This window comes from Scyliorhinus torazame, chromosome 25 (genome assembly GCF_047496885.1).
Source record: "Scyliorhinus torazame isolate Kashiwa2021f chromosome 25, sScyTor2.1, whole genome shotgun sequence".
In the NCBI taxonomy this organism is placed as follows: domain Eukaryota; kingdom Metazoa; phylum Chordata; class Chondrichthyes; order Carcharhiniformes; family Scyliorhinidae; genus Scyliorhinus; species Scyliorhinus torazame.
In genome coordinates, this window is record NC_092731.1 from 42,578,763 (window position 1) to 42,605,894 (window position 27,132).

Below are 27,132 nucleotides of genomic sequence, written 5' to 3' on the forward strand. Positions count from 1 at the left end.
CATTACAGGCTCTTGGCGGTTGTGGCAGGGACTAAACAACAGATCGGGCTACAAAGCGAAGCTGAGCAGTATCTCCAGGAGCAGCGCACCCATCCCTGAATGACTCAATGCATTCTATGCTCGATTCGAGCAGGACACCAACGACCCGCTGTCGAGTGCCCCAGTGCCTCATAACACACCTGTACCCACCATCGCAGCTTCCGAAGTCAGATCGGCTTTCCTGAAAGCGAACCCTCAGAAGGTGACGGGTTCGGACAGGATCCCTGGTCATGCACTAAGTGCCTGCGTGGACCAGCTGGCAGATGTGTTGGTGGACATCTTTAACCTGTCGCTCCTCCGCTCCGAGGTTCCCACCTGCTTCAAGAGGACCACCGTCACACCGGTGCCAAAGAAAAACCAGGCAACATGCCTCAAAGACTACCTTCTGGTGGACATGACTTCAGTCGTAATGAAGTGTTTCGAGAGGTTGGTCATAAAGCGCATCACCTCCATTCTCCCAGAATGCCTTGATCCACTGCAATTCGCATACCGTCGCAACTGGTCCATAGCAGATGCCAGTTCCTTGGCCCTACACTCATTCCTACAGCATCATGACAAGAAGGACTCCTACATCAGATTCCAATTAATTGACTACAGCTCCACCTTCAACACCATAATTCCAGGCAAGCTCATATCAAAGCTCCAAAACCTAGGATTTGGATCTTCACTCTGCACTGGATCTTCGACTTTCTGACCCACAGACCACAATCAGTAAGAATAAACAACAGCAGTTCCTCCACAATAGTACTCAATACCAGGGCCCCGCAAGATTGCGTACTTAGCCCCCTACGATACTGCCTGTGCACACATGACTGCGTGGCAAAATTTGGTTCCAACTCCATCTGCAAGTTTGCTGATGACACGACCATAGTGTGCCAGATTTCGAATAACGACGAGTCAGAATACAGGATGGAGATTGTGAACCTAGTGGAGTGGTGTAGCGACAACAATCTATCCCTCAATACCAGCAAAAGTAAAGAGCTGCTCCTTGACTTTAGATAGTAAAGTACTGTACACACCCCTGTCAGCATCAACGGTGCTGAGGTGGAGATGGTTAGCAGTTTCAAATTCCTAGGGATACAAATCTCCAAACATTTGTCTTTGTCCACCCACGTCGACCCTACAACCAAGAAAACACCGCAGCGCCTATACTTCCTCAGGAACCTAAGGAAGGTCGGCATGTCCACATTAACTCTTACCAACTTTTACAGATGCACCATAGAAAGCATCCTATCTGGCTGCATCACAGCCTGATATGGCAATTGCTCGGCCCAAGACCGCAAGAAACTTCCGAGAAGCGTGAACACAGCCCTGTCCATCACACAAACCTGCCTGCCATCCATTCACCCCCATCTACACCCCCCACTGCCTGGGGAAAGCGGGCAGCATAATCGAACCTACCCGGCCTACTCACTCTTCCAACTTCTCCTATCGGGCAGGAGATACAAAGGTCTGAGAACACGCACTAACAGACGCAAAAACAGCTTATTTCCCACTGCTACCAGACTCTTAAATGACCCTCTTACGAAATGACCTCATTAACAATGCACCCATGTATGCTTCACCAGATGCCGGTGCTTTCTAGTTACATTGTGCACCTTGTGTTGCACTAGTATATATTTTCTTTTATGGGGCAGGACGGTGGCACAGTGGGTTAGCCCTGTTCACTCTCGGCGCCGTGGTCCCAGGTTCGATCCCGGCTCTGGGTCACTGTCCGTGTTGAGTTTTCACGTTCTCCCAGTGTTTGCGTGGGTTTCGCCCCCACAACCCAAAGATGTGCAGGCTCGGTGGATTGGCCACGCTAAATTACCCCTTTATTGGAAAAAATTAATTGGGTACTCTAAATTTATAAAAAATATATATATATGTTTTGTTTTCTTTTCTTTTCATGTACTTATGATCTTTTGAGCTGCTCGCAGAAAAATACTTTTAACTGTACCTTGGTACACGTGACAATAAACAAAATCCAATCAAATTTTACTGAATGTGCGTCTCTAACAAGATTGGAATATCTGATCCAATTATCCGATTACTGAGACGATCTGTCTGTGTATAATTGTGTTGTGCATGGGTTAGGAACTGGACTGAAATAATTTGGCTTTACTTCCAAATAATTTATTTAGTCAGTGAATGGCCGCTCCCTTCTATGGAGCCCGCGCTTTCTCTGAGTTTTACATTTAGAAGATATTGAAAACAGGAATAATTTGGCTGTGTTGAAGATGTTTTATTTTTACTGTATGGTGAAATATCTCGATATCTGTTTTGTATTGAATTGTTCCAGCAGAAATAAATATCAACTGCCCTCTGAGATTAATAAATCCCACACAGTGCAATATTCCAATATGTTTTGTTATGTTTTTTCTCATTTTTATTCATCTTGAAATGAATTCCAATGCGTGTTCATTGTCTGAAACGGTGTTGCTTCAAATGATTTGTGAATCCACTCAGCTGAACCCACAATCTGCTCCAGTCCATTCAGACACTTGTTTTCCAAGGAGTAAATGGGAGACTTATTGTTCTTATCAAAATACAGCAGTGGAAATTAACTCCCATAGAAATACCCACTTTGGAGGTTTCTTATCGATGATTGATGTCTTACTGTATTTTGTTGTATTTGTCCACTCCATTCACTACCACTCTCAACTTAGTTGTGTCTGTCAATTTTGTAATTGCCATTCTGCTGCCGATTCCATATTTCTGATGTAAGTGCTGACCCTTGTGGAACACCACTTCCCACCTTCCACCAGTGAGGAGTCTCACAATACCAGGTTAAAGTCCAAAAGATTTATTTGAAATCACAAACTTTCGGAGCGCTGCTCCGTTATCAGGTGAAGGAATAATGCTCCTAAACATTGTGATTTCAAATATTCCTGTTGGACTTTAACCTGGTGTTGAGTGACTTCTTAAGGTGCCCACCCCAGTCCAGAGCCGGCATGTCCACACCTCACCTTCCACCAATCAGATTAAATCCCTTTAAATCCTCTCCCTGTTTTCTGTATGCGTATCCACCTTGATGCCCATTCTGTTGTTGGGTCCCCAACCTCCCCTTGCTATGACATTACTCATGAGTCTTTGCTGTCGTTTATTGCCGAGGGTCTTTAGAAAATCAAATTGTTTAACATCTATCGCACTAATCAAATCTATAATTTCGGATAGTTTTTGAAATAATGCAATGGTATGTCAGGAATGGTGCTGATTTTGAAATATGTGCTTACTATTTATTGGAGTCTGTGTTTCTGGACTATTTTTCTCATAATGGCAATTAAATTGTTTCCGACAATTCACCTTGTGACAAGGAGACTGTTTTCTGTAATTGTTATACTTTCTGGTTTATATTCAAGAATGACAGAAACCGACGGATGCCTTACAATTCACTGGTAATATTCTGATGACAATTCGTGCATGGATAATAGTATCTCCGCTGTTTCTCACTGTCTATTTTATGAACATGTGTGGTTGAAATCCATCCACCTCCGGTAATCTCCCTCTACCGGACGCGGCCCTCTGGCCTCCTATCTGATTTTGATCTTTTCATTGAGATCTGTCAGTGGGACATCGACCGTCTCAACCTCAGGGCCCTTCACACGCACTGTCTTCTGTCGCCCTATGAACCTACTCCAACCTCTCTCTAATATCCATGTATGACCTGTTGATCGAAGCTGCTCACAAGGGCGGTGCCATTATTGTCTGGCTTACTGACCGTCATCTCTCAAGCACTTCTTGTTCCATCACCGTGGACTCTGACCACACCCAAATATCATCATATTGTTTCCATGACATTCACTGATTTCATCGACTTTGGAGATTAACCGTTAATAGCCTCGAATATCATAATCACGCAACCCCACACATCTTGCATCGGCCGACTGCTTCTACCTCCTTCACAAAATCCAGGCAGAGGACTGTCCCAGGAGACACATTATTTCGGGCATTTCCAATCCGACCGAACTCATTTATTCCGATCTTGAATCCATCCTCTCTCCCCTTATTCTGTCCCTTCCCGCCGACATTCCTGCTTCCTCTAATGTGGTATGTTTTTAAAACACGGTCAACTTCCTTGTCCCTAAGCGTTTGATATTTACTGTGGATGCCCAATCCCTCTATACCTCTGTCCCCCAACTGGAGGCTCTGAGGACCCCTCATCTTCTTCCATGGTCGGAGGCCCAGACAATCCGCGACCACGGCCGCCCTCCTCCACCTTTCTTTAACTTGTTTAACTTGCAGGTTAAGGGTATGGTCATACATACCGTATTTGGCCCCGCGAGGTCTGTCTTTTTGTGGGTTCTGTGGAACCTCCCTTGATCCTGTTCCACTCCGGTCCCCTCCCGCAACGCAATTTCTGTCACAACGATAACTGTATCTGGTCCAGGAAACATGAATCGATTTTGCTTCCAATTTCCACACTCCCATCTTTACAGGGTCCATCGTCCAAATCTCCATCCCTTCCTTGATCTCTCTGTCTCCGTTTTCAACGACAGGCAGGCCACCTAGATGCATTACACGCCAACCGAATCCACAGGTACCTCTGGTACATAACCTCCCATCCTGCTTCCTGGAAGGACTGAATCCCATTCTCCCAGTTTCACCGCCTCCGTCGCATCTGGTTTGATTCAGCCAACTTCGAAAACTACCCTTCTGGCATGTTTTCCTTTTCCTGAACTGGTGTTGCCCCGATGACCTTCCTTTGGTTGACAGGGCTCTCAACCGTGCTCAATTCATTTCCCAGACCTCTGCACTCACAATCCCCTTCCCTCAAGGAAACATGATAGGTTCTCCCGACTCTCACTTTCTACACCCCCGCCTTCATATTCAAAGGCTCTTTTTCCGCCATTTCTGCCAACTTCAGAATGTTGCCCCCACGAAACACATTGTCTCCCTTCTCGAAATACCCATCACTTTGTTTGCATTCCTCAGGTACCACTCCCTCCTTGACACCTTCCTTGGCCCTAGCCGTTAAATATTTACTGCATCACACGAATATCCCTTCGCATTTCCACAGCACCTTCCCATAGAATCGCAGTCGGTGCAATACCTGTTTCTCTACCTCCTCCCATTCTATGATTCTCGGCAGCAATCTCTCCTTTCTGGCGATGCAGTGTTTCACTTTTTATTCCTTCATTTTCGTCTGCTGTATTCGCTGCTCCTCATACAGGGTCTTCTACGTTGCGGAGACTAAATGCAGTCTGGCTAAACAGTTTCTCTCAGCTCGTAAGCACGACGTGAATCTTCCCGTTGGCTGCATTTTGAACTCAGCACATTTATCTCATGTCCACTTGTTAGTCCTGAGCCTGCTCCGCAGATCCAGTGAAGCCCAAAGCAAGTTAGATGAGAAACAGCTCATCTTCTAATCAGGCACGTTACAGCCCTCAGGAGTCATCAAAAAGTTCAAAAAGTTTAGACTGGGAACTAGCCCAGATGAACGCACTTGTTTTGGGATTCTCCCATTTTGTATTCGAATGAAATGAGTCTGAATATGGAGAGAGTCTATTCCTGGTAAGTAAACCCTGGGCAAATTCCAATGCCGGAGAGGGAATAGTACTGGGCAAAGCCTGTCCGGGATTGTGTCTACACTGGAAGCGGATGTTTTCCTGGGAATAGAATGATCTGGGAATGTTTGGAATATGATAATAGATTATTCCTGGGAGAGGGTGCCATATGAATGACTGAATCTGGAAAGGATGTGCCTGAGGAATGTTCTAGAGACTGGAAAGGCTCTGTTCGTCCCATTATTATGAACTGGGGAGGTCCTGCGACTGTTTTTTCTTCCATTGATCATAACGGAACCAGGCATGGTGTCCAGCTCAATCAGCAACCCAATCCAGGGAACGGTTAATAGTCCAATAATTGGGATTCACGAGGCGTGACAATCTCTGATATATTTGTATCTGTTTTGGGAAACCTTGATAGGCTTAGTTAATCCTATCAATCAGACAAAGTGAGGAATGTCACCTTTCCCAAAAGTATTTGAATTATGAGCATTTTTGTACGACTGCGGTCAAACTCAAAGAGCTTCAATTCACACTCCTCCTCCTTAACCACTTGAGTTGTATTCGCTAATTCCTTCTCTGCAATTTTAGTCTTGGTACCCACCTCTCTAACAACACTCTCGCCCACGTACTGCCCGTTTTATTGATGTTGAAATCCTGTCCCGGTTTTGAATGGAGAATGTCTAATCAGTGATATCCTGCCTCTTCTCTCTGGCAGTTAATTTACTGGGAATTGCGATTCTGTGTCGGCGTAAGTGTGGCCTCTCTACTTGTACCAGTCGCTACCTGGTGGCCATGGCAACGGCGGATCTGCTGTTTATTATCATTGTCCCCATACTGACCATGATCAATGGTTATTATTTCCCCTGGAGTTTCCTGGACCTCACCCCTGTGTGTGGTGTTAAATCTGTCCTGCAGGCTGGAGCCATGGACTGTGCCGCCTGGTTCACCCTCACTTTCTCCTTTGATCGATTTGTGGCAATTCGTTTCCAGAACCTGAAAACTAAATATTGCACCGGGAAAACTGCGGCCGTGGTTCTGTCCCCAAGCGGCCTCCCGCTCTGTGTAAGAAATATCCCCTGGTACTCTCCAAATGAACCGAGATACAGAATCGACAAAGTCCAGAGCTTGTGTCGGACAAAGAGCAGCTTCTCCACTGGCTTCAGATGGGTTGGATATAACTGGCTGAATGGGATTTTAACGCCATTGCTCCCGTTCTTCTCAATCCTGTTGGTCACCGCGCTGACAGTCAGACACATTTGACTCAGTCGGGTCCGGAAGGCACTGAGGGCTCCGAGTCAGGGAGACAGTCGCACAGAGCCAGAGGTGGAGAACAGAAGAAAGTCAACATGTTTACCCTTGAGCATCTCCACCGCTTTCATTCTGCTCCGGGTGATGACTGGAATTACATTTGTCTATTTGCATTTGGCAGATTTTTATTCCCTCACCGATCCTCAATATATTTTACAACAAGTTGGATGTTTGCTGCGGGATTTAAATTGCTGCACAGACACATTTATTGCTGTGGTGACTCAGTCCAGGTTCAGGGAGCAGATAAAGATCGTGGTGAAATATCCGGTTACATTAATTATTCAATTAATTAATATATAAAACTGACACAGCCCCTCAGCCAATCAGGAGATCCAGCCGCTGCCTGACAGTCCCTCAGCCAACCAGGAACCAACCTCTCTGGAACCCCTCACAGGCGCAGCAACCTGGATCCGCAGCTGCGAGTTGGCTCAGCCAATCAGAGACTCCGCTATCGAAGTAACAGCCGCTGTAGCCAATCCGCTTTCAGACTCGCGGCAGTCACAGGTAATTAACATGAACTTCAGCCAATCAGTGTCCATCTTCAGACTTACAGCTGTCACAACCAACCAGGAAACTCCACGTGCTGGCTGACAGCTTTGTCCGCCCATCAGTTTCCGGTTTCAGACTGACAGCTGCCGCAGCCAATCATGGAGGTCCGCCTTCTGTCATCACGTCAATCAGAGACACTGTGTCAAACAATCAGCTTGTCAGCGGGCTGACCAACATACGCTTCAGCCAATCAAGGAACACGGTACACTGACTGACAGCCTCGGCAGCCAATCAGAAGCATAGCTTTCAGAGTCACAGCCACCTCAGCCAATCAGCCGTCCCCAGCTGATGCCTGCCCTCCAGGGAGGATTGTCGCAAATCATCAGCCGGATGTTGGACTCGCCTCTGATGAGAGAGACGGGGATTTCCTAAAGTCTAACGGATGTGTCGCCTTTTCCAAGACAGAACTCTGCACTTCAATACTTTTTTGATCACAGTCTAATTCCTCACTGAAAGTTTTAATTCAACATGTCTTCACCACATCCTCAGATGGTGCATTTCCCGATCCTCACCCCCAGAACCCCAGAAAAGGGCATCGGTAACTTCCTCATTGCCCTGAGTGTACTTATTAATTTAAACCAGAGCCGCTCACTCTCTATCTTTTCAACAGTTGGAACCCTTTCTCCCCCTCCCCTCCAGACCAGGCATGAGTCTGCACACCGCCTCCAAACCTTCTCTCAAACTCCAGCTCGCCAAGGACAATCCACCCAACTGCTCCAATCTCTTTAAACAACTGACTCGCCCCCGCACTCCGAAAATTCTGCTGAATCCCGTATGTGCTCCATACAATAGTTTCGAATCCTTCCCGAAATGGAAGCAATACTCCAGCCCGGATTTTCCATGTTCAATGTAACCTCTTGCATTATATTGCTCTGTCAATAAAGCCTATTGCATGATATTGGATTCCATATTCACTCAAGATATCCCACTGTATTTAGGGACATTCCTTCTGCTCTTTCTGGTTTTATTTCTGTAACCTTTGTTTTATACTGTTTCTAGATTTTTGCCTTACTGTTCTGACCGGTCCTGGGGAGAGGCAGGATAAATTGTGAAGTTCCCCAACAGAACTTCCAAATGAATGTAAATGTGTATATTGGAATCAGTCTTGTCCGTGAGGCACAGATAGTGATGCGTTCCAGCAGTTAATCTGGAAGGTTCCACAAGAGCTGCCAGGCAACATTGCAGTCAGTCAGAGACATTTGATGCCCCCGTGTCAGCTGAATGGCCTGTCCTGTGTCATGTGGATTGCATTCCTGGTCAGCCTGGCCTCCAGCAAAGCTGAGAGTCTTTGCCTCAAAACTACAGTGCTGGATGGTTCGTGAGTCTTCTTGTTTCTTTGTCACTCACGCCGGACGCATCACACCGGCACCCGGACGGATCAGGTCTGCAGAAACGTTTCACTCATTTGTCTGTATTCCCGGGACGGAAGTCTTGCAAGCTCTCGGTCAATTTCCACATTCTGAGATAGATTTAAACATGAGATGGATTTCTGAATAACTGCGGAGATGTGAAAAACAGTCTCCATTCTCTCCTCCACCACAGAAGATTAAAGTTGGACCTTTTCTCACTCTATTTCGCTTTCACTCTATTCTTACCTTTCTTTATCTCTCTTCCTCTCTGTCGTGTTCTCTCTTTCCCTCCATTCTCTCTCCAGCGGTGTGTTTCTTACCCTCCCTATGTGGTTTTCTATCCCGTCCCACACTTCTTATGATCCCTTTATCTCTTTATAATTTCTGCCGAAACAACTTTTCTCTAAATCCTATTTTATCTTTGTTATTTTTTCGGTCTATTTCTTCCCCCGCCCACTCAAATTGCAGTTCATCCCCCAACCAAATTCCTCCTCCTTCAGATTGTCCAGGTAGAAAGTTCATCCTACGACAGGGATTCCGTTCGCCCCGAACAGATTTTCTCCTCCGTTAGATTTTCCTCATGCAGCATTCTCCCCAGCCTGGCATCACCCAGTCCCTGCAAGGTTTCATCTAACCTCTCTCCTAACTTTTAATAAACTTTTCACCGACTCTCCCGAACTCATTCTTTCCTGATTCCCTCCGTCTCGACAGCTTCCTCTGTCCCTCTAACACCCTCTACCCTACATCACTCCAAATCCTACTCTAAATCTAAATCTACTCTGCTAAACCATCCCAAGTCACAATCTAACTCTAACCCACGCTTCCTCTGACTGGCCAGGTCCCGAAATTCCTCCAGTACCTCCGTTTTCCTATAACACTCGGTAAATCGCTCAGATACACCAAAGTCCCACTAACACGCAATAGATCCCTCGCAAATCCCTTCCTTTCACCCGGCCCTGAGTCTCACTCTCCCCTCACACTCAAAGTTGCCTTGCCTCTAAATGTCTCTAACTCCCCCTCCCTCTAGCCCTAACTGCATCTATGATTTCCATTCTTCATCCAAACGACATTTCACTCTCTCCCACTCCAATATTTCCCTCCCTCCCCTCTTTCGTTTTAACTGTCTCTCTCCCTTAAAATCGCACTTTCTCTAATTTTATAAGTACTTCCTAACCTGTACCTCCGAACTAACTCATCTTTGCCAAAACCCTTCAACACCCAGACTATATTAACACACTTGTGAATAGCTCTTAACTTGTCTGATGTCCCCTCCACGTGAACAGCCCCACACACTTCCAAATTCGTTCACCCTGTGAACTGCCGCGACCAGGAGTGGTACAATCGCTCTGTGAACAGTCTCGACCCTGACGAATTCCCGTCCTTGTGAACAGGCCCTAACCTGGCCAATGCCCCTCCTTGTGAACAGACGCTAAATTGACTAATCCCTTGTAAACATCATGACAACTTTTCTTTCCAAGTGAACAGCTACAACCCGAGTTAATTATCTTTCTCTGCGAACAGCACATAATCTAAATAATCCCCGCTCCATGTGAACAACCACCAGCCGTACTAATTCCCTCTTCATGTTAGCAGTCACTATCCTAATTCCACTCCATGTGAACAAACCTACCCTGAGTAATTCCTGTTCCTGTAAACTGCCCTTACCCAGACTTATTACCCTCCAAGTGAAGAGTGTCCACACAGAATTATCCCCGTCGCTCTTTCCAGCCCCTACACTGACCAATTCTCCCTCCATATGAACATTCCTTAACATGACTAATTCCTATTATGGGAGAAGCGTTTTGAGAACCCCAAAATGTATCATGGAGTTCAACCAACCTCTCCCTTTAATGGATTTGTTGCTTTTCCGAGCACACGGCTTGTTCCCTAGGTGTGGGATTACAATTATGGACACATGGGTTTTTAAACACAAAACAATGTTTATTCCATGAACTCAACTTAACATCTTAAATAAACATTGGATCTCTTATAAGAGATAGGATGTATAATCATCTGGAAAGGAATAATTTGATTAGAGATAGTCAACACGGTTTTGTGAAGGTTAGGTTGTGCCTCACAAACCTTATTGAGTTCTTTGAGAAGGTGACCAAATAGGTGGATGAGGGTAAAGCAGTTGATGTGGCGTATATGGATTTCAGTAAAGCATTTGATAAGGTTCCCCACGGTAGGCTACTGCAGAAAATGGGATTGAGGGTGATTTAGCAGTTTGGATCAGAAATTGGCTAGCTGGAAGAAGACAAAGGGTGGTGGTTGATGGGAAATGTCCAGACTGGAGTCCAGTTACTAGTGGTGTACCACAAGGATCTGTTTTGGGGCCACTGCTGTTTGTCATTTTTATAAATGACCTGGAGGAGGGCGTAGGAGGATGGGTGAGTAGATTTGCAGATGACACCAAATCGATGGAGTTGTGGACAGTGCGGAAGGATGTTACAAGTTACAGAGGGACATAGGTAAGCTGCAGTGCTGGGCTGAGAGGTGGCAAATGGAGTTTAATGGAGGAAAGTGTGAGGTGATTCATTTTGGAAGGAATGACAGGAAGACAGAGTACTGGGCTAATGGTAAGATTCTTGGCAGTGTGGATGAGCAGAGTGATCTCGGTGTCCATGTACATAGATCCCTGAAAGTTGCCACCCAGGTTGAGAGGGTTGTTAAGAAGGCGTACGGTGTGTTAGCTTTTATTGGTAGAGAGATTGAGTTTCGGAGCCATGAGGTCATGTTGCAGCTGTACAAAATTCTGGTGCGGCCGCATTTGGAGTATTGCGTGCAATTCTGGTCGCCGCATTATAGGAAGGATGTGGAAGCATTGGAAAGGGTGCAGAGGAGAATTACCAGAATGTTGCCTGGTATGGAGGGAAGATCTTATGAGAAAAGGCTGAGGGACTTGAAGCTGTTTACGTTAGAGAGAAGAAGGTTAAGAGAAATTGAGGCATACAAGATGATCAGAGGATTGGATAGGGTGGACAGTGAGAACCTTTTTCCATGGATGGTGATGTCTAGCACGAGGGGACATAGCTTTAAATTGAGGGGCGATAGATATAAGACAGATGTCAGAGGTAGGTTCTTTACTCCGAGAGTAGTAAGGGTGTGGACTGCCCTGCCTGCGACAGTAGTGGACTCGCCAACACTAAGGACATTCAAATGGTCATTGGATAGACATATGGACCATAAGGGAATAGTGTAGATGGGCTTTAGAGTGGTTTCACAGGTCGGCGCAACATCGAGGGCCGAAGGGCCTGTACTGTGCTGTAATGTTCTATGTTCTATGTAGGTAAGTTTTGCCACAGAATCCCAGTGTCCTCAGTATCTAAAACCTTCTCTCCTGCAGTATTTCCTGCTACACCATGACACACAACATCCTCCTATTTTTGCATTCGCCTGCATTTGTCACTGGAAGTAATCGGATACTACTGCATTTGACTTCCTGCTTGCTAAACCTATACACATCTCCCGAAATTCTGGCTGCAGGATCAGATCCCTCTTTCTATCGATGTCAATGCTGGAAATGTGGACCATGACAGCTGGCTCGTCACCCGACGCACTCAGATGTTCTGCAGCCCCTCCGCGGCATCATTGACCCTGACAGCATGGAGGCAAGTGACATGCACGCAACAGACTCCGTGCCCACCTTCCGTTCATTTTAGCCTGCGGGATACACACATTCACCCTGGCCTACATGTTTTAGTTGTGTATAGGATTGGCCGTGAATGGCTCGGCCATCATTTATTGTCCAACGTTAATTCCCCCTGTGAGGATTGTCGTTAGCTGCCGCCTTGAACAGTTGCAATGCAATGATGGAGTAAACTCAGTATGCTGTCAGGGAAGGAGTTACAGGATTTGGGCCAGAGGAAACGGCAATATATTTCAAATTAGAATGGTGAGTGACTAGCAGGGAAAGTTACTGATGCTGGTGCTCCAAAGGTTTGATGACTTTGCCCTTACATGTGGTATCGATTGTGGTGCTGAAAGGCGGTGACAGAGTAAAACTGTCGTTGGACTATTAATTCAGTGACCCGGGATAATGGTCTGGAGACCGGGATTCAAATCCCACCATGGCCTGTAATGGAATTTAGACACAATACACAATCTGGAATTAAAAGTCTAATGATGACCATGAAACCATTGTCGATTGGAAGAACAGACAATGGGTTCATCAATGTAATTTAGGGACGGGAACCTGCCGTTCTTACCGGGTCTGGCCTACATGTGACTCCAGATGCAAACCCAGCCCAGCCGACCGGGCAACGTCCTCCTTACTGACGTCTGGGGCCTCGTGCCAAAGTCGGGAGAGCTGTCGCATAGATTAAAGAACAAAGGACAAAGAGAAGTCCAGCACAGGAACAGACCTTTCGGCCCTCCAAGCCCGTGCCGACCATGCTGCCCGTCTAAACTAAAATTTTCTACACTTCCTGGGTCCGTATCCCTCTATTCCCATCCTATTCATGTGTTTGTCAAGATGCCCCTTAAATGTCACTATCGTCCCTGCTTCCACCACCTCCTCCGGCAGCGATTAGATAAGCAACAGCTGGACATAGTCATACCTTCCAGCCAATGTCCCGGACACCACCATTCCCTAGTATGTCCGGACTCACTGGGAGAAAAGAACCAGCAGGCATGGTGGAATGCAGATGTATACTCGGGATGGAATTGCCCTGAGAGTCCTCAACATCCAGCCTGGAACCCATTCAGTTCCATGGAAACCTCCTGGTGATTTTCAGATGGCGGCTACCACCAGCTAATGAATCAGAACTTCTCCACATAGAACAGCACTTAGAGGAGCCACTGAGAGTGACAAGGGTTCAGAATAAACTCTGGGTGTGAGACTTCAATGTTCATAACCAAGAGTGGCTTTGAAAAGATCTGGTAAATCAACACTGGGTATCCATGCGACGCTGCGGCCATTAGCAGCAGCAGAATTGTATTCAACCACATGGCACATCCCTCACTCTGCCAGCACCACCAAACCATGGGTACAACTCTGGTTCAACGAAGAGGGCAGGAGAGTATACCAGGAGCAACATGAGTCATACCGAAAAATGAGGTTTCAATCTGGTAAAGCTGCAACACAGGAATACTTATGTACCAAACAGCATAAACAGTAAGTAATGGACAGAGCTCAGCGGTTTCACACCAAACGCATCAGATGTAAGCTCTGTAATCCTGCCACATCCAGCCGTGAGTGGTGGTGGATAATTAACACCTCATTGGAGGAGGAGGCTCCACAAATATCTCCATCCTCAATAATGGAGGACTCCAGCACATATGTGCAAAAGACCAGGCTGAGGCATTGGCAACAATGTTGAGCCAGAAGTGCCGAGTGGATGTTCCTCTCGGTCTCCTCTCGTCGACTTTCTTGGGGAAATTTAATTTAAAATGTCGGCAGTAGCCACTTTCCGAGGGGGAGGGAAGGTTAGTGTTGTGTTTGTTTGTATTTTGTTACTTTCGATGGTCTGTGAAGACAGAGCCGATCGGGGAAATATCTATGTTAATGTTTAACACCTATTGTTCTTTTCTGTTTTTGTTATAAAATTTCACAAATATTTCAATAAAAATATTTCAATAAAAATATTATTTAAAAAAAGATATTGACATTTGTTCAAGGATTATTCTTTTTATGTTGTTTCTTGTGTGGCTAAGGAAATCCTTGTTTTTCTCTTTTAATTTTAGTTTCCCTCTCTACTGGCTGTTGTTGGCCTCGAACACGTTTTGCAACAGGACGACCAATTGCTCCCTGCAGAAAGCAAACCTTCCTCCGGCCCTCGAATGGCGTATTTGATGTTCAGCAGGTGGAGAACTTCTGATAGGTCTGCGAGCCTGTCTGCAGCTGTGGGCGGTGCTGTCGATCGCTCGCGGAGCAGGATTCTCCGGCATGTGATTAGAGAAGCGACAGCTCGGGTGTCGGCCCTCATCCCCAAGTAGGACTCTGGCTGCTCCGATATGCTGAAGATTTGCACATTTGGCATGGCTTCACCCTCGCCCCTACAACCTTAGACATTGCCTCAGAGAAGGCTGTCCAGAACCCAACAAGTTTGGGGCAACCCCAGGAGATGTGGGTGTTGTAGGCCGGGCCCCTCTGGCACCGCTCACATTTGTCCTCTATCTCCGGGAAGAACCTGCTCATTCGGGTTCTGGCCCGGTGTGTTCTGTGCACCACTTTTAACTGCATTAGACTGAGCCTTGCACAGTATGAGGTGGAGTTGGCCCTGCTCAGTGCTTCGCTCCAGAGTCCCCAACCCACTCCTGTCCCCATTTCGTACCCCAATTTCCATCTGGCCTTGGCCAGTGGTGTTCGGGCTCTGTCCAGTAGCAGTCCGTATATTTTCCTGCACAGTCACGCTTCTGTCCTGTCCGTGTTCATGAGATGCTCGAATAGTCTGGTCTCCGGGGCCCTCTTATCTCTTGCCGAGAAAGTGTTTTATTTGTAGGTGTCTAATTTCCTGTCCTGTCGGCAATTCCAATTCTTCCATCAGTTTATTCAGCGTCGCTAGTCTATTTCCTGTGTCGATGTCAGTGTCAGCGTCCCCCCGTCCTGTCTGTATTTTTTAAAGTAGTGTGCAGCATGGTGGAGGGAATCTGTGGTTTACGCAGATGGGGGCCATGGGGGATATCTTGGTCAGCCCGAAGTGTTGTCGTAATTCAGCCCACATTTTCAGTGTGGTTGCTACCACTGCGCTGTCTGTGTATTTTGCCGATTGGGATGGGAGTGCTGCTGTGGCCAGGGCCCAGGTCGGCCCCTTGCAAGAGGCCCTCTCCATCCACACCCACTCTGAGTTTGGTTTGTGCAACCACCCCTCACTATTTCCGCTGTTGCCGGCTGGTGGTGTTATTGAAAATGTAGCCATGCCATGCCTCCCTTAACGTTCCTCCTTTGCAGTGTTGGTTTGGGAGCTACCTGGGATAGATTCCATCCGGACCTGGGGACTTGTCCACCTTAATGCCTTTTAGAATACCCAAAACTTCCCCCTTCCTTATGCCGACTTGACCTAGAGTATTTAAACATCCATCCCTCACCTCAACATCCGTCATGTCCCTCTCCTTGGTGAATACCGATGCAAAGTATTCATTAAGAATCTCACCTATTTCCTCTGACTCCACACATAAATTTCCTCTTTTGTCTTTGAGTGGGCCAATCCTTTCTCTAGTTATCCTCTTGTTTCTTATATATGAATAAAAGGCTTTGGGACTTTCCTTAACCCTGTTAGCCAAAGATATTTCATGACCCCTTTTAGCCCTCTTTATTGCACGTTTGAGATTTGTCCTACTTTCCCGATATTCCACCAAAGCTTCATCAGTTTTAAGTTACCTAGATCTTATGTATATTTCCTTTTTCATCTTAGCTAGTCTCACAATTCCACCCGTCATCTATCGTTTCCTAATCTTGCCATTTCTACCCCTCATTTTCACAGGGGCATGTCTGTCCTGCACTCGAATCAACCTTTCCTTCAAGACTCCTACGTTTCAAATGTGGATTTACCCTAAAGAGCTGCTCCCAATCCGTATTCCCTCACTCCTGCCGAATTGTGTTATACTTGGCCTTTCCCCAATTTAGCACCCTTCCTTTCGGACCACTCCCGTCTTTGTCCAAGAGTATTCGAAAACTTACGGAATTGTGATTGCTATTCCCAAAGTAATCACTGACTGAAAATTCAACCACCTGGCCAGGATCATTCCCCAATACCAGGTCCAGTATGGCAGTATGGATGCAAGATGTATAGTGCTGTCGCCAAGATATCTTGCAGACTTTTTCTCCGGGTCAGTATCTTCTAGTGTACTGACGCTCGTACCCAACTGAGTTTTATATCCTCCCGATCCACAGAATAGCCTTCTAAAAGTGAATCGCAGATGACTTTCCAAACTAAACTCGGCAGGCAACGTTTGACTCACACGTAGGCTACAAACACCTTTATTCCAACCTTTGTGCTGGTTAGAAACTTCTCATATTCTAACCGTTGTTTGGGAATGAGAAACTTCCAATATTCTACTCCACTTCACTTAACAGGAAACTTCTCATATTCTAGCCTCCACGCTGGGTGCCATGAGGATAAACACTCGCCACTATCCTTAGAATCCCCCCTATACCGTAAAGGGTTAAGATATTCTAAATGGTGAACAGGGATTCTCCCTCCCTGACATCGATGAAATGAAAAATGAAAATCGCTTATTGTCACAAGTCGGCTTCAAATGAAGTTACTGTGAAAAGCCCCTAGTTGCCACATTCCGGCAACTGTTCGGGGAGGCTGTTACGATGCACACTTAAGTAGGTGCATTCGGGTCAAACTAGTGTTTCAAGTTATCCCCGGTATAACCTATACCTTCATAGATGATTCTATCTACTTGCCATTGAGTAGCTTCGATCCTTTTTATCCTTTTGAAAGATAAAATCACTGACTTTATAGAAAAGTAAAAAGATCTTGCTTCTGGATTTTCCTGGTCGGTTGATTGGGCCTTCCTTTTCGACCTTGACAATCTCTCTTCTATTTCTTTTGGTTTTCTCCTGCTGGATTCGCTGTTCTACTCGGTTTCCGTGTTCGCTCCGTCCCATGACCGAGGGAAGCTATGAGAGCTGACTCTGCTGATGGCTAGTGATTCAGGGTTTATATTGCCCTTCTAGCAGTTGTTTACTTTACATGGCAATATCGGAAAGTAACTTCATTGTGCTCTTGACTGTTCAGTGTACCTTTAATCTTGATTACTCAGGTCACGACTACGCATTCATGTTGAGCATGACTTTAATTCATCGAACTCTGATTACATGTTTTTCCTTGTAATGTTGAAAAGTGCTTTGATCCCAGAGGAGCGTTATGTATGGTTCCTGACACTTCTCAGATTGTTTTGTTACTAAATCGTGCCCTTAGCTTGTCAGAACTCTGACCTCGATTTGGTGTTGGCTTGTGCTCTCCTGGACGCTTCGTCTTCAGCTTCCCATATTCAACTGGTGTCAGCAGGATTTTACACGTAAAGATTTGTCACCCAATTCAACAAAGACCCTGGCAATTCTTTTTTAGCTACTTATTAAAATAATGACCCTTTAAGAAGGTGTGAAATACTGTTTCCCTTCATGTAACTAAAAGTTCAATCTGCTTTAACTTGGAAGACAGGCATCACTATTACAGCGTGAGCTGTCACAAGCTGGTTTCTTAACGCCTGTTTGATTCAGGCGATTTGCATTTTATTTGTTGCTGCTGTTAACCCTTCGTGCCATTTTCCCTACATTTGCCCTGTAACCTCGGGTTTTGCCAGACGTCCATGTTTCAAATGACCTATTTTCCCATTTTACTTTACAGGTCCCAGCACCGAACCCAGTGGCACTCCACTAGTTACTGCCTGCCAATTTCAAAATCCCTACTCTTTGTTTCCTCTCTGCCAACTAGTTTTCTATCCACCTCAATAAAATTCCCCCAATCCCATGCACTTTAATTCTTGCACAATAGTCTCTTATACGGGACTTTGTCAAACGCTTTCTGAAAGTCCAAATATACTACATCGATTGGCTACCCCTTGTCTACTGTACTGGCTACTTCTTCAAAGAATTCCAGCACATTTGTCAAGCATAATTTTCCCTTCACAAATCCATGGTGACTCTGACTGATCCTGCCACTGCTTTCTCAATGTTCATATAAAAAGTCCTTGATAATGGATTCAAGCATTTTCCCCACTACCGATGTGAGGTTTACTGGTCTATAATTCTCTGCTTTGTCTCTACCTCTCTTTTTGAATATCGGAGTAACATAAGCTACCTTCCAATCTGCAGGGAGAGTTCCAGAGTGTATAGAATCCTGGAAGATGACCACCAATGCATCCACTATCGCCAGAGCCACCTCTTTAAGCTCTCTGGGATGCTGATTCTCAGGCCCTGGGGATTTATCCGCCTTCAATCCCATCAGTTTTCCCAGCACCATTTCTCTACTAATGTTGATCTCCCTCAGTTCTTCCCTCTCACTAAACCTTTCATTCTCCATTTCTGGGATGAGTGGCGGGATTCTCCGACCCCCCGCCGGATCGGAGAATCGCCGGGGGCTGGCGTGAATCCCGCCCCCGCTGGTTGCCGAATTCTCTGGCACCGGATATTCGGCGGGGGTGGGAATCGCGCCGCGCCGGTTGGTGGGCCCCCCCCCCCCGCCGATTCTCCGGCCATTGATGGGGCGAAGCCCCGCTGCTGGAATGCCTGTCCCGCCGGCGAGAATCAAACCACCTCTCTTACCGGCGGGACACAGCGGCGCGGATGGGCTCCGGTGTCCTGGGGGGGGGCGCGAGGCGATCCGGCCCCAAGGGGTGCCCCCACGGTGGCCTGGCTCGCGATCGGGGCCCACCGATCCGCGGGCGGGCCTGTGCCGTGGGGGCACTCTTTTCCTTCCGCCTTCGCCATGGTCTCCACTATGGCGGAGGCGGAAGAGACCCCCTCCACTGCGCATGCGCGGGGATGCCGTGAGCGGCCGCTGATGCTCCCACGCATGCGCCCCACGGCAAATTCATTTCTGCGCCAGCTGGCGGGGCACCAAAGGCCTTTCCTGCCAGCTGGCGGGGCGGAAATCAGTCCAGCGCGGTCCTAGCCCCTCAAGGTGAGGGTTCGCCCCTCAAGATGCGGAGAATTCCGTACCTTTGGGACGGTGCGATGCTGGACTGATTTGCGCCGTTTTTGGCATCGGTCGGCAGACATCCCGCCGATTGCGGAGAATCCCGCCCCTGATTTGTGTCCTCATTTGTGAAGACAGAACCAAAGTGTGTATTCAATTGCTCAACCATTTCTTTGTCCTTTATTATGCATTTCCCTGGTTCTGTCTGTAGGGGCCTACATTTCTCATTACCAATCTCTTTCTCTTCACAGTTCTGTAGAAACTCTTAGTGTCAGTCTTTATGTTCCCTGCAAGCTTCCGTTCATACTGTACTTTCCCCTTCTTAATCAATCCCTTTGTACTCCTTTGCTGAATTCTAAACTGCTCCCAACCTCAGACCTAGTCTTTTTCTTGGCCAATCTGTATGCTTCTTCCTTGTATCGGATACTATTTCTAAATCCCTTTGTGAGCCATGGATTGGCCCTCTTACCCCCTTTTGCCTTTGTTCCAGACAGGAATGAACAGTTGCTGTAGTTCCCCCCATGCGTTCCTTGAATGTTTGCCATTGTCTATCCACTGTCATCCCTTTAAGTCATTCTCCACAATCTATCAAGGCCAACTAACGCCTCATAGAATTTACAGTGCAGAAGGAGGCCATTCAGCCCATCGAGTCCGCACTGGCTCTTGGAAAGAGCACCCTACCCAAGATCCACACCTCCACCCTATCCCCATAACCCAGTAACCCCACCCAACACTCAGAGCAATTTAGCATCGCCAATCCACCTAACCTGCACATCTTTGGACTGTGGGAGGAAACCGGAGCACCCGGAGGAAACCCACGCACACACGGGGAGGATGTACAGACTCCACACAGACAGGTGACCCAAGCCGGAATCGAACCTGGGACCCTGGAGCTGTGAAGCAATTGAGCTATCCGCAATGCTACCGTGCTGCCCCATAGTTCACTTTATTAAGATTCACCACCCTAGTCTCTGAATCAACTACTTCACTCTCCATCTTGATACAAAAAATCCATCACGTTATGGTCGCTCATCCCCAAGGGGTCTCATACAGCCAGATTGGCAATGATTCCCTTCTCATTACACAGTGCCCAGTCTAAGATGACCTGCGCTCCAGTTGGTTCCTCCACAGATTGGTCAAGAAAAACATCCCGTATACACTCAAGGAATTCCTCCTCTACAGCATTGTGGCCAATTTGATTTGCCCAATGGATAAGAAGATTAAAATCACCCACGATCACCGATATTCCCTTGTTACATGCATCTCTAATTTCTTGTTTAATGCCATTCCCAACCTCACCACTGCAGTTTGGGGGTCTATACACAGCCCTTCACTCATCAATTTCCTTTGTCATCACTCCAAATAACTCAATCAAGTTAGTGAGGGATGACCTTCCCCGCAAAAGCTATACAGACAGCATACAATGTCCATATATGCTGTCCCTCAGTATCAGCTCGAATAGCTTCCCGACTACTGATGTCAAGCTAACCGGCCTATAATTTGCTGGATTTGGCCTGCTTCTTTTCTTTAAAATGGAAACAACATTGGCTGTTCTCCAGTCCAATGGAGGCTCACATGTGTTTAAAGAGGATGTTGAGCTATCTGCTGAGGCCAGAGATAATTCATAGAACATAGAACATAGAACAAGACAGCGCAGTACAGGCCCTTTGGCCCTCGATGTTGCACCGACCTGTGAAACCACTCTAAAGCCCATTTACACTATTCCCTTATCGTCCATATGTCTATCCAATGACCATTTGAATACCCTTAGTGTTGGCGAGTCCACTCCTGTTGCAGGCAGGGCATTCCACACCCTTACTACTCTTCCCTTGTCTCCTGCAGTAATCTGGGATAGATCCCATCCAGCCCTGGGGAATTGTCTAACTTAATGCAATTTAGCGCACTCTAAACCTCCACCTTTGATGTTTTTTTGTCCAGTGTACCAACAGTATTTGTCAGACAAATAATGAGATTATTACGCATTTTGCTGTTTAATAATTGAAATATTTAACTATTTTCTGACAAAGATTCATAACTTGTCAGTTAACAGAGTTCATCCCAATAATCGGAGTGAATTTTAATTGTATAGAACCTTGGTAATGCCACGCTTACCTTACCGAACGTGGTAAGGCACACAATTCTGGGTGCCACACTACCAAAATGATGTGGATGAGAGGGTGCAGAGAAGGTTGAGCGGGATATTGCCTGGTCTGGAGGGTGTTGGCAATGTGGAGAAGCTGAATTGACTCAAACTTTTTTCATGACAAAGACAAAGAAAGGTACAGCACAGGAACAGGCCCTTCGGCCCTCCAAGCCCGAGTCGACCATGCTGCCCGTCTAACCTAAAATCTTCTACACTTCCTGGGTCCGTATCCCTCTATTCCCATCCTATACATGTCTTTGTCAAGATGCCCCTGAAATGTCACTATCGTCCCTGCTTCCACCACCTCCTCCGGCAGCGAGTTCCAGGCACCCACGACTCCCTGTGTAAAAAAACTTGCCTCGTACATCTACTCTAAACCTTGCCCCTCGCACCTTAAACCTACGCCCCCTCGTAGATGACCCCTCTATCCTGGGGAAAAGCCTCTGACTATCCACACTGTCTATGTGCCTCATAATTTTGTAGACCTCTATCAGGTCGCCCCTCAACCTCCGTCATTCCAATGAGAACAAACCGAGTTTATTCAACCGCTCCTCATAGCTAATGCCCTCCATACCAGGCAACATTCTGGTAAATCTCTTCTGCACCCTCTCTAAAGCCTCCACATCCTTCTGGTAGTGTGGCGACCAGAATTGAACACTATACTCCAAGTGTGGACTAACTAATGTTCTATACAGCTACAACATACCAATTGCCAATTCCTATACTCAATGCCCCGGCCAATGAAGGCAAGCATGCCGTATGCCTTCTTGACACCCTTCTCCACCTGTGTTGCCCCTTTCAGTGACCTATGGACCTGTACACCTAGATCTTTCTGACTTTCAATAATCTTGAGCGTTCTACCATTCACTGTATATTCCCTACCTGCATTAGACCGTCCAAAATGCATTACCTCACATTTGTCCGGATTGAACTCCATCTCCCAACTCTCCGCCCACATCTCCAAACGATCTAAAGCCTGCTGTATCCTCTGACAGTCCTCATCGCTATCCGCAATTCCACCAACCTTTGTGTCGTCTGCAAACTTACTAATCAGACCAGTTACATTTTCCTCCAAATCATTTATATCTACTATGAACAGCAAAGGTCCCAGCACTGATCCCTGCGGAACACCACTAGTCACAGCCCTCCAATTAGAAAAGCACCCTTCCATTGCTACTCTCTGCCTTCTATGACCCAGCCAGTTCTGTGTTCTTGCCAGCTCACCCCTGATCCCGTGTGACATCACCTTTTGAACCAGTCTACCACGAGGGACCTTGTCAAAGGCCTTACTGAAGTCCATATAGACAACATCCACTGCCCTACCTGCATCAATCATCTTTGTGATCTCTTGGAACAACTCTATCAAGTTAGTGAGACACGACCTCCCCTTCACAAAACCATGCTGCCTCTCGCTAATACGTCCATTTGCTTCCAAATGGTAGTAGATCCAGTCTCAAAGAATTATCTCCAATATTTTCCCTACCACTGACTTAAGGCTCACCAGCCTGCAGTTCCCTGGATTATCCTTGCTACCCTTCTTAAACAAAGGAACAACATTGGCTATTCTCCAGTCCTCCGTGATATCACCTGAAGACGGTGAGGATCCAAAGATTTCTGTCAAGGCCTCAGCAATTTCTTCTCCAGCCTCCTTCAATATTCTGGGGTAGATCCCAATCAGGCCCTGGGGACTTATCTACCGTAATATTTTTCAAGATGCCCAACACCTCGTAGTTTTGGATCTCAATGTGACCCAGGCTATCTACACATCCTTCGCCAGACTCAGCATCCACCAATTCCTTCTCTTTGGTGAATACTGATGCAAAACATTAATTTAATGCCTCACCCATTTCCGCTGGCTCCACACATAGATTACCTTGCCTATCCTTCAGTGGGCCAACCCTTTCCATGGCTACCCTCTTGCTTTTTATGTACGTATTAGAAGGGTGGAGGTTGAGGGGTGAGCTAATAGAGATCTACAAGATTTTGAGAGGCATGGATAGAGTGGATGGGCAGGCACCCTTTCCCAGAGTGGAGGGGTCAGTCACCAGGGGGCATAGGGTTAAGGTCCGTGGGGCAAAGTTTAACGGAAATGTGCGAAGCAGGTGATTGGTGAGTTCCTGGAGACATATTGACAAACACATGGATAGGGTGGGCATAGAGTGATGAGCAAAGGACGTTCTGAGGATTTCAACAAAGGTTGGCATCATGACCGGTACAGGATTGGAGGGCCGAAGGGCCTGTTGCTGTGCTGTGTTGTTCTTTGTTCTTTGACTGTTAGTTCAAATGAACAATTATCTTTCCCATTCATTGCGCGATTGAATGAAATCAGTGAATATCTCATTCTGTTAAAGTCCAACTATTTGTGTAATATATGAATGATTTGGATGTGAAGGTATGGGACATGAATGGGAAATTTACAGAATGGCAAAGAGTCTCCACGTGATGGACAATGAAGAGGATAGTTATAATCTCAGAAATTATGTAGAAGTGTTGGTGTAGAGGGCGATAAACCGGCAGGTGGAATTTAACAAAGAAAAGTGTGTAGTCATGCATTTGTGGAGGTGAAACAGCTATAGGGAGTACGTACTAAATGACAATATATTAATAGGGGTCGACGAATTGTGAGATATTGGCGTACAAGTACACAGGTCCCTCATATCAGGAGATCAAGTGGACAAAGTTGAAAATAAAGCATATGGAATAATGTCCTTCACTGGCAGAGGGAAATAATATAAAAGTAAGGATGTAATATTGGATTTGCGTAAAGAAAACTGTTGAGGCCAGAAGTGGAACACAATATTTCAGCAAGGACGTAATTGCCCTGGAGAGAGTACACAGGAGATTTACAAGAATGTTGCCAGGGCTGGAAATGTACAGGTGCGAGGAGAGATTAGGATTATTTTCCTTGAAACGATGAAGGTTGAGGGGTGACTGAATTGAGGTGTACAACATTATGAAGGGATGAGATCGGCTGAACAGAATACTCTAGGTGGAGGCTTTTCAAACCAGGAGAAATAGATACAAAATAGTTCCTAGAAGGAACAGAGGGAACATGAGGAAGAACGTTTTTACACAGAGACTGGAAATCGCTCCCCGAGTTGGTTGTGGAGGTAAAGACCATAATCACTTTTTTAAAAATGCAACTGGGTCGGCACCTTAAGTGTTTTAAGCTACAGGGTTGCTGACTGGGTGAAGAAAGGTGGGATAAAAAAAGGGGTACCCTAGTGTCCTCTGGCTGGCATGGACAAGAACTTCCTCCTGTGCTGTAATTGTTCTGTGGTTCTATGTATATTAGCCAAGGTGGCGGCTGTTTGCGGAGAGAGGCGAATTAGTTCCAGTAGAGTCTGTTCACAGGGACAGCATATCAGTCAGGTCAGGGCCTGTTTACAGGGACGGGAATTAGGTTGTGACTGCAAAATGTGAGCCGGAATTAGTCAGTTAATGGGATGTTCAGTGGGCTGGGGAATTAGTCAGTGTAGGGCAGTTCACATGGAGGGGAACGAGTCATGGTATCGGCTGTTCACAGGGAGAGGCGAATTAGTCAGTGTCGGGGGTATTCACATGGAGGGGTAATTGGTCAGGGTCGAGGCTGTTCACAGGGAGGGGGGATTAAGTCAATGTAGAGTCTAAACCAGCATGTAGAATTTGTCGGGTTAGCTGCTGTTCCCCGGGGGGAGGGGGGAATTAGTCAAGTTAGGGGCTGTTCTCGTGGAGGGCAATTAGTCAGGATACTGGCTGCTCACAGGGAGGGGGAGTGAGTCAGGGGGGGTCTGTTTAAAAGGAGGGGGAATGAGTCAGGGGGGGGTCTGTTTAAAAGGAGGGGGGGTGAGTCAGGGGGGGGGTCTGTTTAAAAGGAGGGGGAGTGAGTCAGGGGGGTCTGTTTAAAAGGAGGGGGAGTGAGTCAGGGGGGGGTCTGTTTAAAAGGAGGGGGAGTGAGTCACTCTGGGTGCTGCTCACATTCAACAGGGATTAGTCAGTGTAAGGGCTGTTCAGACGGAAGTATAATTAATTTAGTTTAGCTGCTATTGACAGGGAGGGGGCACCAGTCATGGAGGAGGCTTTTCAATGGAAGGGATCATTAGTCAGTGTCGGGGCTTTTCACAGAAAGTGGTAAATAGTCAGATGGGAGATGTTCACAGCTAGGGGGGATTTCTTAGTGGGAATTAGTCATGGTCGGGGCTATTCACAAAGGAGGGCATTAAGTCAAGGTGGGACTTGTCACAATTAGTCAGGATAGTGTCTGTTCAGAGGAAGAGGGAGTGAGCCAGGATAGGGGCTGTTCACTGGGAGTGGGAATTATTCAAGGTCTGGGATATTCACATGGAGGGGGAATTAGACACGGTACGGACTGTTCAGAGGGAGGGGAATTAGTCAGGGTAGGGCTTTCACAGGGAGGGAAATTAGTCAGGGTAGGGACTGTTCACAGAGAGGGTATTAGTCAGGATAGGGGCTGTTCACAGAGAGGGTACTTAGCAGGATAGGGGCTGTTCACCGGGAGGGGTATTAGTCAGGATAGGGGCTGTTCACAGAGAGGGTATTAGTGAGGATAGGGGCTGTTCACACGGAGGGGAATTAGTCAGGGTAGGGGCTGTTCACAGAGAGGGAATTAGCCAGGGTAGGGGCTGTTCACAGGGAGGGAATTAGCCAGGATAGGGGCTGTTCACAGGGAGGGGTATTAGTCAGTGTAGGGACTGTTCACAGAGAGGGTATTAGTGAGGATAGGGGCTGTTCACAGAGAGGGGAAATAGTGAGGATAGGGGCTGTAAGCAGGGAGGGGAATTAGTCAGGGTAGGGGCTGTTCACAGAGAGGGTATTAGTCAGGATAGGGACTGTTCACAGGGAGGGGAAATAGTGAGGATAGGGGCTGTAAACAGGGAGGGGAAATAGTGAGGATAGGGGCTGTAAACAGGGAGGGGAAATAGTGAGGATAGGGGCTGTTCACAGAGAGGGAATTAGTCAGTGTACGGGATGTTCACAGATGGGGGAATTTCAAATGTTTCACTGAAGTCTATCAAACAATATCCAATGCTCTCCTCTCATTAATCATCTTTGTCATCTCCTCAGAAAACTCAATAAATGTCCATGTACATAGATCCCTGAAAGTTGCCACCCAGGTTGATAGGGTTGTGAAGAAGGCCTATGGAGTGTTGGCCTTTATTGGTAGAGGGATTGAGTTCCGGAGTCGGGAGGTCATGTTGCAGCTGTACAAAACTCTGGTACGGCCGCATTTGGAGTATTGCGTACAGTTCTGGTCACCGCATTATAGGAAGGACGTGGAAGCTTTGGAACGGGTGCAGAGGAGATTTACCAGGATGTTGCCTGGTATGGAGGGAAAATCTTATGAGGAAAGGCTGATGGACTTGAGGTTGTTTTCGTTGGCGAGAAGAAGGTTAAGAGGAGACTCAATAGAGGCATACAAAATGATCAGGGGGTTAGATAGGGTGGACAGTGAGAGCCTTCTCCCGCGGATGGAAATGGCTGGCACGAGGGGACATAGCTTTAAACTGAGGGGTAATAGATATAGGACAGAGGTCAGAGGTGGATTCTTTACGCAAAGAGTAGTGAGGCCGTGGAATGCCCTACCTGCAACAGTAGTGAACTCGCCAACATTGAGGGCATTTAAAAGTTTATTGGATAAGCATATGGATGATAATGGCATAGTG